This window comes from Mercurialis annua, linkage group LG3 (assembly GCF_937616625.2).
Source record: "Mercurialis annua linkage group LG3, ddMerAnnu1.2, whole genome shotgun sequence".
Lineage (NCBI taxonomy): Eukaryota > Viridiplantae > Streptophyta > Magnoliopsida > Malpighiales > Euphorbiaceae > Mercurialis > Mercurialis annua.
In genome coordinates, this window is record NC_065572.1 from 10584813 (window position 1) to 10599701 (window position 14889).

Here is a 14889-nt window from a genome sequence, read left to right on the forward strand (position 1 = left end):
AAAATCACCAAATTTCGCGTGTTATTATATTTAACATGAGGTATCTAATTTTTGCATATCGGACCATATTTTCATTTTTAAAAACTGTGCCATTTTTGTCCAAAACTAAGCCGTTTTAGGTAAAACAACGGTGCCGATGTTATTATTGCAAAAGTTTGATACTTCATGTATTTTTATACCAAAATTAAAAGTTCTTATTAAATACATAACAAGTTGTAGTTCGTGATTTTTGGAGCATTTGAGCCTTAATTTCATAATTATATTTGATATAATTTACATAAGAAATAACGATGAAAATCCTATTCCGCATAATATCATGAACCGAGTCCCATGGGATTCACCCAGCAAGGCAGACCTCGGGACTCGCCAAAGATTAATAACTCAGAGAGATCTTGATGACAAGTGAGACCGAGTCCTACAAGACTTGCCTGCTTATAATAGAATCCATATAGATTTGCCTAAGGAGAAACGACTGAATCCTATGGCGTTCGGTAAACAGATCTGATACAGATATTGTAAGATATAGAATCTGAATACAATTCAACTATCGTACCTACATTCAAGAAGGTTCTAAATGACTAATATTTTCTAGAAGAACAAGACATACTTTTTTACTCAGGATTGTATTCCTAGTCGAGAGAATATTCCTATTTAAGACTCATTCCTAAATAGGACTTATACTTAATAGGATCCTTTTTCTACTTGGATTCATCTTCCAAATAGGAATCTTCTTTCTATTTGAACTCTATAAGTTATTCCTCCTTTCTCACTATAAAATAATTTGAGATATGCCTACACACATACTAATTACAATCTATGAATAATACTCTCTTAATATCAATACTGATTTAAGCATCAGGGTGCTCATTAGACAACCACCATCCGATTAGCAGTCTAACCTCTGTTTTGTAGGTCAACACCCGTTGAGAAGACATACTCCATCAATTGGAGCCGTTTGTGGAAAAGGTTTGCCAAAAACTTTAAGCAAAACAAGCTTTCTTGAACAAAAACAAATACTTATTGAAGGATTAATTGCAACGGAAATAAACCCAAGAATATGCAACTAATAGATCCAAAAGATCTGGAAATTATTCCACCTCTTGTTCTGCTTATTAGAGAAAAAACATCAACAATCACGAGGCTAACCCCAGCGACAGGAAGCTCAGTTTGGAATCCTTTAAATTCGTCATCTGAGTATCAAACTCAACAAATTAAGGGATCAAACCCCATCACTTTCTCATCATTCAATGGGACATGAGAGCCATCCACCACAGTGGTTATCCTAGAAATCTATCATTAAGCGCTGACTAAGATGCTGTAAAAATTCCAGTCAAACCTAGATAAAATGGCATAGGAGGCAAGTAACGCGACGAAAGCGCACATAGAAAGCATCAATCTTCAGAGAACTGAGTTCGTGACTACTCCCATCAACCTCCATAAGCAAAATTTGGAGACACCAGGAATAAACAAAGAAAATCGGAGAAACACTAGCAATTAAGGAAGTAACCAAGAAAATCGGAAAAACACTGGCGATGAAGAAAGAAACCAAGAAACTATGAAAAACACAGAAGATGAAGGAAGAAATCTAGAAAACCGAGAGAACACCAACCAGAACAATTAAGATCGAGCAAGAAACCAGGAAAATAGAAACACCGCACGAAACAATGTGAGAAGTGAAAGAGAAAATCTTGGGAGAAACGAGGAAGAGGCTTCTACAAGGAGCAAAAGAACGTAAAAAGGACCACAAAAATCCCAACCAAAGAAAGAAAGAACCAGGAGGAAGATGAATGAGAATCATTTAAATCACCTCCTAAGAGAAAAATCATGTACGTAGTGAAAGATGACCTATAGAAAATGATAAAAAAAAGAGGCGCTGAAAAAGATAAAACTAGAGGCACTCGACCTGGACGACTTTGTTATATTTAAGTGAAAATTGGAAAATAATAAAATTGCTTTATTCCCATATTGCTTGATAGAGAACTAACTAATATATTTATAAGGGCGATGTTTGCAATTTGGGTTTGGGCCCCAAGGAGTACCCAGTTTTGTGAACGGATAAGGAGCTAAGTCCTTCCCGATTAACCACACTCACGCACGCTGTCTGTCTGTCCGGCTCGTCTCGGCTCGGTTTGGTTGGTTGGTTCGTTCGGGCACTATTATTATTTTTTTATAATATTTTATCTGCAACATAAAAACTGTCTAAATACAAGAGTCCTTTCAGTTTTGTAACTCTTGTAACTCTTTCATTAATAGCCACGTTTTTCATGAGAAATAAATTTCATCTTTATTCCTTCTTTCAGTTTTGATTTCCCTTACACTATAAATTGAGGCATTGCCATGTTCCTCTATACACAGAAAATACATAACAAAAATTGAGTTTCTTTGAACAATACAGAATGAGTGTTTAGAGCGTGTAGTGCAGTGCAGTACTATTGTATTTGTTTGGCTGTTTTATTTTGGAGGCGACCGTGGTTGACAGACTACTTAGACCAAGAGAGATAGAGTCGCGAAATGTCTTAAAGAAAACGATCTAGTCCGCGACTCAGCCAGTAACATTAAAGTTTGATATATTTATTATTCTGTAATTTTATCAAATTGTCACCGGAAGGCTGACTCTTATCGGTCGAGATAATGGATCAAATGAAATTTGACGATTCGATTCAATTTTTTTCGTTTCGATCAATTTTTTAACAACTTATAAATAATGGTGGGAGGCGTGGCAGATGGGGTTTGATTGAAGAAGTAAAATAGGAAAGTGGCTAACTTATCATGTCCATCTATGGGTTGTGGACCTATTTAGGCACCCAAAGTAATAAAATCTTGGTCACACTATTTTTGAGGTGAGTGAAGGGCTTTAATATAATTGAGTTAAAGTGGGATTCTATAATGTTGGGGTCACTCTTCTTGTTCTTGCTACCCAAAGAAAGGGACAAGACTAGACTTTAGCCATCAAGGACCATATATATTTCTTTAACCTCCACCATACCTTTTTGGATTCCACAATCCACAAAATAACACCTCATTCACTTTTCTCAACAAAATCTTTATCCTCTTTATAGGAAATACGAATTTCCTTACATGCAAAATTCTATTTCTTTTTGAAATTTTTAGAAGGTCATATCATGAATCATCACCCTAAAACATCCTTTATCCCATGACTAGTAGGTAGAGATAATAAGATTGTAAATAAAATTTTAAACAAAAAAAATTATCTAATAGAATATTAAAATTTATTCGAAAGACCTTTCTCGGAGTCGTAGCCTTGAATAACGTAAGCTCTTGAGTAGTGAAATTTTTGCCACATCTTGTGGCTTTTAATAAAATTTTATTCATTAAAAAAAATTATTCGAAAGATGTATAATTTAATTTCTACAATTATAAATTCATTCAACATCAAACTGAATCAAATTTTTTTATTTTATTAAATTTTATTTGGTTGAAAAGATGATGTTTGTTTATTATTTATTATTTTTTAATATTAAATTAATTTAAATATTAAAAAATTTAACTATTAATTTTTCATATATAATTATTAACATATTTCGTATGAAATTTATTAACTTATTCGTAAGCTATAATAAAAGATTAAAAAAATAAACTTATTATAAATAAGATATTATAAAATATTTGTTATATATACAATTTTATATTAAATGAACTTATTCTGAATTATTACTAAAAAGTACATATGTATATATTATATTTTTAAACAATAAATTATTTTTTACTAGTTTGGTTTTTCTGTTATTTCAAGTTTGAAAATATTAAAACCGAACCAAAAATTAAGAACTGAACTTCTATGAAAATATAAATATAACCAAACAAAGTTCTTGATATAATCAAGATAGGGAGAGAGGGTTGCAACTTTGTTGGCACTTCGAGAAAAAGGCACCAGCTCCCCCGAAGAGGAGAATTGTCCTCGAATTCCTTATGCCCAATCCAGCTCTAATTCCTTTGGTTGAGATTGACGAGAATATTTTTATATATATTTTAATTTTTTTATGTGTTTTTCTTTAATAAATTGCTCTATCATAGAGAATTGCATGATTTTTGTATTACTTTAATGATGTAATTTTCGGTTTTGATGTACTTTTTTGTTTAGATCGATATTATTTAGTGTTTGTTCGAACATCAACTTTAACTTTCTTGATAAATCAAGATCGTTGCCGTGTTGAAATATATTTAAAACGAACGCTGAAAATATAAAAAAATTAAGTATATACATAGTACGAAAAATATTTCTACATATAATTCACCAAATTTTTATACCATCAAAATTTTATTTTTCAATTTAAGTCTTTCTTATATATGGCCCACCATTATTTATAAGTTTATTGTTTGGTTTAATTTAATTTTTATATATTTTACATCAGTTGAATGACGGTGTAATTCGATATTTATTTCAATATAATTTAAAATTTGATTAAAACATAACTATTACAAACAGTATTTTTACAGTATTTTCCAATTTTTTTTGATATGATTAGACCTTATCATGATTCTTTATAAGGAACATGCCCATGAGTCGTGACCCACAGTATTGGAATGGGTTCTCCTCTACAACTAGCAATATTATGTTCAAGATTGACATGAGTGAATAAGACAGTACCTCAGCACCACCCACAAAATCATAGTAAAAACAAGAAAATATTTTACACTTGTCACTTTGTATACTCTTCTTTGTTAATTATTGGAAAATTTCATATCATGGACCATATAAACATTTAATCAATCCATCTAAGACTTTTAAATGTCATATGATGTTCGAATAATTATTTTATTATTAACTTTAATACATTTATATATAAAGAATGAATATAAACTCATTTGAAAATAGTAAAATGATTACTGATGGAAACCGACTTCCAACATAAGTGTGTTGAAACTGAATTTTACAGGATTTATTCTTTTGAGTGAATTCTCTAAAGAGAAACACAGGATAATTGCTGACGAAGTAGAAAATTTTTTAAAAACAAGATTTATCAGAGAAGTGCACTACCCAAAATGGATAGCCAATATAGTAATAGTAAAGAAAGCAAATGGAAAAAATAGGATGTGCGTAGACTACACCAATCTAAATAAAGCTTGCCCAAGATAGCTACCCGCTACCCGATATCGACCAATTTGTCAATTCAACAACTAGACATGCTATGTACAGTCTGTCCGATGCTTCCCAAGGCTACCATCAGATACCGATGAAACACGAAGATCAAGAAAAAACATCATTCATTACTGAAGGAGGAACGTGTTGCCATACAACGATGCCTTTCGGATTAAAAATGCTTGGAGCAACCTACCAAAGACTAATGAACTTCATGTTGAAAGACGAAATCGGAAAAAGAGTACAATTCAACGTCGATGACCTGATCATAAAGAGTGAATAAGCTGAGAACAATGCTAAGGACCTGGAAGAAACTTTCAAGATTTTGAACAAATTCGACATGAAATTAAACCCCGAAAAATGCGCATTCGGAGTGGAAGGGGGAAAATTTCTAGGATTCATGATATCCCAGAGAGGAATTGATGCAAACCCTAAACAAAATCAAAGCAATAATGGACATGAAGCCACCAACCAGCATAAATGAAATCTAAAAACTTGATGAGCGAATCACCGCCCTTTGAAGATTCATGTTCTGCTTCGCTAAGAGATGTCTACCACTCTTGAGTCGGACATTACCAAGAGAAATTCTATACTTGTACATTTGTGCAAGAAAAGAAACAATTAGAATAATATTGGTACGAGAAGAAGAAGAAGGGGAACTCAAACTCATTTACTACATTATCCGCGTGCTAAAAGGAGCCGCAACGAGGTACCCCAAGATAGAAAAAATGGCACTAGCTGTCGTAATCACGGAAAAAAATTAAAGTACCACTTCCAAAGCCACACCGTGATTGTGAAAACAAACCAACCGTTGAGAAAGGCATTACAAAGACCCGAAACCTCGAAACGACTCGTCTATTGGTCGGTTCAACTAAGCGAACATGATATCTGCTATGAACACCGAAAAATGCTTATGGCACAAGCATTGACAGACTTTGTTGTCGAAATCACTCCAGGCGAGTAAGAATAAACTAACTCAGACCTTCTTTCGAACTTACATCTGGATGGAGTCTCAAATGAAAATGGAGCAGGAGTCAACCTGAAAAGCCCCAGGAAAATTAGAATCGAATAAAAAGTAAACATTAAATTCGAGGCAAGCAGTAATGTCGTCGAATATGAATTCCTAATTGTTTGACTCAGCCTAGCGTTAGAAGTAAAAACATAAATTTTTAAAATTCATAGCGATTCACAGCCAGTGGTCAATCAAGTTAAAGGCAAATATCAAGCCAAGGAAGCAGGGATGAATAAGTACCTGGAAAAAGTGAAAAAGATGCTCAAAACATTGGAGCACAAGGAGGACAGTAGGAGATTCGTCAAATCCCATGAGGAGAAAACATCAAGGCCGACGCCATAGCCAAGTCCGCCTTCGAATTTGGGGATCTTTTTAACAGAATGCAGCTAAGAGAAACACTGAATAATTCAAGTACTGATGAATTTGAAAAAATGACAATCAACAAAGTGGAAAGTTGGATAACTCCTATAATCAAATAGTTAGAAAAAGAGGAACTACCGCAAGACGACACCGAAGCGATCCGAATCATTCGGAAATTAGCCAACTATTCATACTACGACAAGGTTCTCTACCGAACCTCGTTGACCCATCCTTGGGTGAAATGTGTATCAGCCGAAAACAAATAACTAAGTTTAAAAGAAAATCATGAGGGAATACACGGAGCTCATGAAGGCGCTAGAACAATAGCAAGAAAAACAATGTTACAGGGCTACTACTAGTCGACAATAAAAGAAGATGTCAAAACACTTGTGAGAAAATGCGACAAATACCAAAAAACACGACAATGTTAGCCATAAACCAGCCACACCATAAGGCTCTCTGGAAAGCCCTTGGCCCTTCGCCATGTAAGGAATGGAAATAGTAGGGGCCTCCCCAACGGACAAAAACCAGATGAAATTCCTCATTGTCGCTAACGATCACTTCACAAAGTGGGTAGAAGTAGAGGCAATGTTAATTATAACAGTAGTAGGAATAGAGGAATTCTTGAAAAACAAAGTAATATGCAGATTCGGCACACCACACACGCTGGTTATGGATAATGGAAAATAATTCGACTGCACATGATTTAAATTTTTTTGCGCATATCTAATTACTAACCTGAAATTCACATCGGTGGCACACCCTCAAACCAATGGAAGGACCGAAGTCGCTAACCGGACTTTGGTACAAGCAATCAAGTGAAGACTAGATGAAATAAAAGAGAATTGGGTAGACAAACTCTATAGTGCTCTTTAGGCTTATAGAACTACTCCAAGAATGAACTAGGGAAACACCTTTTAAGCTCGCCTATGGCACTGAAGCTGTAATACCAGTAGAAATTGAATGCCAAGTTTGAAGGTAAACGTCTTAGAAGAATCAACAAACGATGCCAAGACAAGACTATGTCTTGACCTGCTAGAAGAAAGGAGAAACCAAGCCGGAATAAGAGCCGAAGCCTATAAAAAATAGGTCGCGCGCTATCACGATAAAAAAGTAAGCTCAAGGGAATTCCGAGTGGGCGACCTAGTCCTAGGAAACGCTTAAATCGGTAGAGGAAATGCTGGAGTAAAGAAATTGCAAACAAATTGGGAAGGACCGTACTTGATTAAAGAAACTATTTGAAAAGGAGCTTATAAACTAAAATCTCTGGGAAGATCCCTCGTCCCAAGATACTGGAATAATGAGCACTTAAGGAAGTACTACTAGTAGGTTTCAAATGATAATTTTTGTACTTTGTACTTATTTTATCAAATAAACCGAAAATTCCTGAAAGAATAATTAAATCTAGTAAAAAAAAGCTAATAAACTCGTTCGAGTCCTAAAAAGTCAATTGATTTGCAGAATACCAAAAAAACAAAAAGCAGGTTAAAACTAACCACGCTTCATTTCAGAGTTTAGATTAACCCTGCAAATATATCTGAGTTTAGATTAACTCCAAAAAAACACGAGTTCAGGCATATTCGGAAAGTAAAAAGCCCACATTGGCCCAAAAAACGAGTTTAGATTAAGTCAAAGACATGCACGAGTTTAGATCAAATCGGAGAACAAACAAAAATAGACAAAAATAATGAGAAATATATTCTTTTCATTAAACAAAAACGGGATATTACAAAGGCTCGAATCGGCCAAAAATAACAAAAAAAAGAGGAGAATCAGCTAGTTTATCCAAGAGCATCAGCCTTTTGTTTGTCAAGATTTGTCTTCAAAACTTTGCCCAAAGATGTCGGATCAAGATGGTTGACACCAGAAACATCAACATTCGGGTTCTGCTCGCAAAGCTTCGCCGTAACAGCTAAACGATAATTCAACGTCAGGTGGGAATAGAAAGATCCAGCTTCGACGAGATGATGGCGAAGCTTTTCTTCTTCCGTCTTCAGCGAATCCCTCTCTGAAATAAGAGAGGATGAAGAAGCCTTCATAAACTCGATCTCATTAGACAAAGTCTTGATCAAAGTCTCCATCTTAGCAATCTCTCTCTCTCCCGAGTTGAATTAGAAGGTTGAAGTTGTAAGTTGACAGCTTCCGACTCGCTTAGGGAATTCTAGAGACTCGTCTTTTCATGTCCTAAGCTGTGAAATAATTTTTCAATTTCTCCAAATTATCAATGGCGGCCTGGTGACACCTCTCCAAGTCTATGATTGCTTGAATCGTCTTAACGTAAAAAATAATAAATTTTAAACGGCAAAAATCCAAAAATAGCTGAATAAGAAAGGGAAAACAACTAAACGCAAAACCACCGAGGCAGGCATCGTCGACCAAATCATCGCCATGCTTGGAATCTATGGACTTCACATTCATTAGAATATAGACGTTCTCCTTATAAGCATGGAGAACGTTGAAGTAAGAAAGGATGAGTGTTAAAATTATTTATATGTTTGATATTGTTTCCATCATTCTCGAAATCAAACCCTTCTAACAAAGGATTCTTGTAGTTAAAGATTTTGTTGATTTTCTCATAGATTACTATAATATGAAAGTTTTTCCTACTTTCATCATTGAAACTCATGGATAAAGTAAGTAGGTTATAAACTAGAGCTTTAAGTTCACCATCCTCATATTATTTTTTTCGCACTATGTAGATACCTTTGTAGGATGAAGTTCCACAAACGCATTGGCACTTCTCAATTCCATGTCCATGTTCCAGTGTGGTTGATAACCTGCTTTAGTTTTAAACTTGTAGAGCACTAGCAAAGTGAGCATATTGTACCTCAAGATTGTAAATAGATTCAGATTAAATCTTGAACATCTTCTGGAACTCTTCATCCCGTTTGCCCATCATTTCAAAGAATCTATCTCTTTACTTGAGATAGACTCCTCAAAAATACTTTGTTGCTATTGAACCCCATATGGATATTGAAGTTCCTAGTCAAAGATGCAATTCGAGTTCCATTGGTCTTGATGTGGGTGACTGTCTAAATTAAAGTTCAAGTTTGCATTAAAGTTCCCCCAATTGTTGTTCCAACCAAAATTTTGATGGTTATCCCACCTCGAATTGTACGGGTTGTAATAAGGGTCATTTACTTGCCATTGACCACCCACAAAATTGATATGTTTATTCGAAGTCTGGTAAAGTATTGGACATTTGGCTGCAGTGTGATAAAAACTCCCACAAACCATACAATTCTGATCTCAATCGAATACGCTTCTTTAAATAAGCACACCATAGAAAAAGTACATGTATATAAATTAATAAATACCCACGGCGTAAAACATAATAAAGATTAAACAAATACTTGTTGGTAGAAAATCTGCAAGCGTACAAATGCCAATGGAAATTTACTAGATACATTCAGTTATAATACTCAATTAGCTAAAAGTATATTTGATTGTTGTAATTAAACTAAATAAACTGAAATAAGCAATTATGATTAAAAGATAACTAATACGGTAATTAAAACGGGTTTAAACAATAATGGGAAAGATCAGAGATTATTAATTTTCACTATCCCATTAATCTTATGGGTTATGGATTACATTGTCAAATTACAATTAAGACTAGTATATGGCACCTATAATTCTCTCTTAAGCCGCTACAAGCAAAAAAAGGCAAATAAACAATTCACATGCAAATTACTCACTCTCATGTTATAATTACCCTAAGGGAGAAGGCTCAATAATGACCTTAATGTTACCACCTAGGCTCTTGTAGCCCCTTCATGTTTTTTGAGACTTAATTATAACCCTCATGTTGCTAAAACTTAAAATTTGCACCCTTCTTTAAGACACTATTACTTGAAACGTTAACATAAGGAGTATTTATCACATAGAAAATATAGGTATTTCTAGTCATATCAATAATCATATTGCCTATATGCAATATTGTATACTTGTTATTTTACATATCAATACACTCAATCAAAAAATAGTTGGGATTGATATGCTTTTCTCAGTTTGTTAAATAGTTAGTCTTTATGTTATTTATTTAAGTGATGACAGTAGTTTTGTTTTATTTTAACTTGGCCTATATATATTTATCATCTTTTACAATGATTTATAGTTTAGGTATTATGTTGGAAACCTAGCCTCTATTTTTTTGTATCTATTTTTTTAGTAAATAATATATTCACTATTTGGATAATGTTTTCGAGGTATCAGAGCAACAATTTTCTCTTACCATTTTTTTGATCTCGTTTACAACTTTCACGGATAGAACTACTAACCGGTGGGAATTTTAGCAACACTATTTTCTCTTACCATTTTTTTAGAAATTTCTTTTTGGTATGCGACTATTGAAACTATTGATCGATGGGTTCTTCAGCTTTTAATTTTTTTTGGTCCCTTGAGTTTGTTCTCTCTAATTTGTTATATTATTTTGTTGCTTTCTATTGATAATTTTCTTTATTATGGTTGAAGCTAGAAATGATACTTTTCAAGGAATTAATGTTTAATTAGATTGTTAAAATTTTAGCATATTTAAATTATGTGATAATTTCTTTTCTGAAAGATAAATAAAAGTAGGGATACATTTCAGGTGCTTCTGTTAAGTCTCAAGATGGCACGACGATTGACTATGTGACGTTATTAGATAAATAGGAGGTAAATAATTCAAAAAGGGTTAATTGCAAATTTATACACGAACTTTATCCTAATTTGCAATTACAACATAAACTTTGAAACTTGGCAATGTTAATAACCAGCTTTACACTTTTGGCAAATCGATACGCCAAACATAAAAAACACTAACGTGAACGTTGTAATATACCGCCATGTGTCGTTGCGTGATTGGTCGGTGTACCAATTTGCCAAAAAATAAAAGTTGGTTACTGACATTGCCAAGTTTTAAAATTTATGTTGTAATTGCAAATTAGGGTAAAGTTCGTATATGCATTTGCAATTAACCCATTCAAAATTCATTACTTGTATCAATAATTATGTTAAGTATTCGATATGTACACAGTTAGTAAATATATGAGACAACTAAAGAAGTTTGGGACCATCTATTTATACTATATACACTGTCTAATTTTATAAAACAATACCACTTAGAAACTAATATTCGTGCTCTTAAGTAGAAAAACAATGCCATATATCACCTAATTTTTCATCATATGATTCTCTAATCTCTAAAATTTTAATTCCAGTTATGAGTGCTAGCGTACACATATGCCATTACAATGTATTGGTAATGCCTATCACAACTCTAGTCTTGCTTCGAATCTTGCTTATATGTTGGTCAGATATATAATATTGGATGCTCACTCATTATGTTCTTTTTCTACTTGTTATCTTTAGGATCCAAATTTTTAATAAATGATTGGGATCATCCATAAAAAAATGAGAACTTTCTGTATTAGATCACCTCAAAAGTCCTCATGTTGCGGCTGTTCTTGAAGTGAATTTCTCATCTTTTATTTGTCATTTTTTGTTTGTGTTTTATTTATGGCATTCTTTCCTTGGTTATGTCTTTGTGTCTCTTTTGCAAATTTTAGTTTCTACAAGAGCTTTAGGAAAATATAAAAACTCATGATATTTTTTATTGTAGTGGTTATAAATTAGAAAATATTTCCGCATTTTCTTTTTCTAATAGCATTACTATATTCGTTGCTCCTTGATCTTATTCAGCCTAATATATAAGGAACCTTTCTTGTTTCTATAAAAGGAAATTCTTGTTATTATGTATCATTTATTGATGATTGAACTCTTTATTGTTGGGTTTATCTTATAAAATGTCGTTCAAACCTTTTTTAAGATTTATAATGAATTTTGTTCTCGTGTGAAAACTCTATATTCATCTGTTATTAAATATTTTATATGGGATTTGGAAGGAGAATGTACTCATATTTTTAAGGATATGCTTGCTTTAGACGGTAAAATTTACCAAATTTCTTGCATAAAACTCCTAAACAAAATGAAGTTGTTGAAAAAAAAATTAGACATATTTTTTAGATTGCCGATAACTTTTATTGTTTTCTAGTTTTTCAAGTGAATTTTGGGGGAGGTAGTTCTTACTTCTATCCATTTGATTAATAAAATACCTATTTTTCATTATTCTAGCTTGTCCCCCGATAAAGTAATGTATGGCTATCCTCCTGATTACTTTTCTCTTAATGTCTTTAGTTTTACATGTTTTGCTCCTCTTCGTCATGTTGAGTTGTCACGACCCATTTTCATGAATCGCGACCGACGATAAGGTATTGGTATGGTTGTACCAAAACCCATAGTTAGTCTTGCGGATAACCAACATAACACATTTAAAACATTGTACCTGCATAAAACCACATGCTCGGGGGAAACCGAGACTTCAGCCTAGTCTAGAAGTAAAATATAAACAACATATAATTAAAGTATACTTAATCTCAAATTAAACTCCAACAGCATGGCAAATAATATATAATACTAAAATCACTGTAATCATGTCAAAGCTGATAAAATAATAGTTGGACCATACCAACAAACAATGGTCCAAAATATAAATATAAAACGAAGACATAAATAATCTAATGCTACTACTGCGGTCTAAGAGTTTAAAATAGTTTGACTCTTTTATTCTGAAATAAAATAAAGAACCTCCAAGAATGAAGAAACGGAGATCGACCAATGTTCAAATCATAAACCTGGAAAATTTGGGAAAACAACGGGGTCAGATTCACTGAGTAGAGTTAATATAATCATTTACATTTATTAAGTTGAAAAACCTTTAAAACGTTTGATAAAACATTTGTTCATTATGGATTATCAATGAAACCCTAAACCACAATTCTAAATCCATTGTCGTGTTGGTGAGACGTATCTCAATAACCGATCCCCGACTACCACTTGATAAATAGTGAGTCCAGGAGATATATCTTCCACCGGTGCGCTCACTAAGATGAGACGTATCTCAAACCTGCCTCAATACCATAATCATTACCGGTGCGCACGCAGTCTCGATGATGCCCATCGAGTTGCACGTTTCAAATCAAATCCATAATGCCGAAAAACAGTTCGAAAGCTGTTTATACACATATATCTATATGTATACATATATCTATATAGATATGTATATACATATATACATACATATATACATATAAAATATAATAGTTGCTTAATAAAGAGGTAAATAGATATATAAACTCGCTGCTTACTATTCCACGTGAAACCTGGCAAACAATCTAACTCTGGTTCGCCTCTGAAGTACGAATAGTCGATGGGTCTAGACAAGATATAAAATAACAATTAAAAACAGACCCTAACTCTAGAGAGTACTAGACACCCCATAGGACCAGCACAATTTATAAATCAAAGAATAACCACATAAAGTAACACAATACTCAAATAAATTATAATGCCATAAACAATTTCAATCTATTGAGTTCCCACTTAAAAATCCGTTTCAGAAAATATTATTTAAATAATAAAATAAATCAATTTTTCAATTAGTGGGTTAGCCGAGTTACCGATAACTACCAAGTTACCTCACATGTCGGGTGACCCAAGTCAAACCCGACCCAAATATTTATCCAAAATTATAAACCACAGTTTATATTTTAAAAATACCCATTCGATAATACAAAAAAAATGTTTAAAACGGAACTCAATAACTTAAAACTCAAGTAATCAATAGTTACTAACAATTTACTTAGTTAAAATAAATTAAGAAGACGTTTACAATCTAAAATGTCAAATTGACACGTCTAGTCAATAATTCCAAAATATAATAATTACCCGAGTAATTATAAATTATTGATTAAAAATATAATATCTATCATTTGTCCGATTTTAATTATAAAAACAATTTAATAAATCAATATTTTTTAAGAATCAACCAATAGAAAAATCAAAGATCATAACCTTTATTAACTAAAGCTTAGCCCAATATCATTAATTAGCAAAAGCCCAAAAGAATGTCCAGTAGAATTGAGCCTAAAATTACCGCCAAAGCCATCATCTTTCTCAAAGCATATCACATTCTACTATAATGTATTTATAAGAACAATTTCAAAACATCTTTAACAAACAACATAATAATCTCGGCAAACCTAACAACAATGGTAGTAATTATAAACAATAACTACCCTAAGCAACTTAGGAAACAAAGCCATGAACAATATCCACTCTAAGCAAGGAACAAGTATATGCAATGACAAGAATTTCAGCTCGCGGTCGAATCGACGACGGCAACAACAAGATGGAACAATCATAACTCAAGCAATTACTTAACCCATGACAGGTTATAGAAACAAGATCATGGCAGAAATAAATAAACAGCTGTAGTAACAAGAAGATAAGCGCATAAAACTAACAAACGAGTCGATAAACCGTAGCGGGTATGAAACAGACAGATTTTACGTACCAGTTTTAATTCCGATGCTTT